General features: G+C 41.5%; 1 pseudogene; it reads right to left on the bottom strand.

The window, feature by feature from the left end:
• Positions 1 to 20: 20 nt before the first annotated feature.
• LOC119306226 lies at positions 21 to 516 on the bottom strand (annotated as a pseudogene).
• Positions 517 to 831: the final 315 nt, after the last annotated feature.

Below are 831 nucleotides of genomic sequence, written 5' to 3'. Positions count from 1 at the left end.
ATCTATAAGTTCTATTGTCACTACGATGGTACTATTTTCACAAAAATCTCTTTCAGATTTTCATCTTCTGTCATTTGTTCCAAAATCCTTTTCAATGGAAATAAATTCTGATGAAGGGTTCACTCCGCAGGCTATGGCTCATTTGAAAACAAAAATTTGGACATTTGCTTCTTCTTAGCTTGTATATCATATTTTCCCTTCTCTTGTGTTCCTTCTGTGATTAGATTGTATGTATGGACAATCTTTTGTTGACCAATTCGATATGCACGTCCAATCGCCTGCCTTTTGACAGAAGGGTTCCACACAACATCGATCGAGGAGCACCACACGCTACGCTCCAAAGAGGGTGATACCTTCTCCACACACCTTGGTCGATGCAAGCATCACCTTGACCTCACTCTCCATATCATTGAAGTCCACCATCAACGCCTTGTGAGTTTTAACGGAGACATTTCCACTCATATACAGGAGCTCGTTGCGTTTAGTCCAGTTGAACTGTTTCCTCGGCTGTTCCATGATCAAGTCCAATGGTTCAAGAAACTGGCTAAACACACGCACTCGCTCTTTTAAAGCTTCTCTACTGGAATTTTCGTCTTTGCCAAGTGTTAGGCTCTATACCAAGTGCAATATGTTAAGCAGTCAACAATAGTATCTTTGCCGAGTTCCTACCAATGAAGTACTCGGCAGAAATTAAAACTCGACAAATAGGTACTTTACTGAGTATCGTCAATGAAATGCTCGGTAAAACAACAAAATGCGGCAACCAGGGTGTTGCCGAGTGCTAAAGTCGTAAAAGGGGGTCTTAGCTACAAAGCGTTGTTTTGGCTGTAG

Source organism: Triticum dicoccoides, chromosome 5B, assembly GCF_002162155.2.
Source record: "Triticum dicoccoides isolate Atlit2015 ecotype Zavitan chromosome 5B, WEW_v2.0, whole genome shotgun sequence".
In the NCBI taxonomy this organism is placed as follows: Eukaryota; Viridiplantae; Streptophyta; class Magnoliopsida; order Poales; family Poaceae; genus Triticum; species Triticum dicoccoides.
This window is presented reverse-complemented; position numbering and strand designations above follow the sequence as displayed.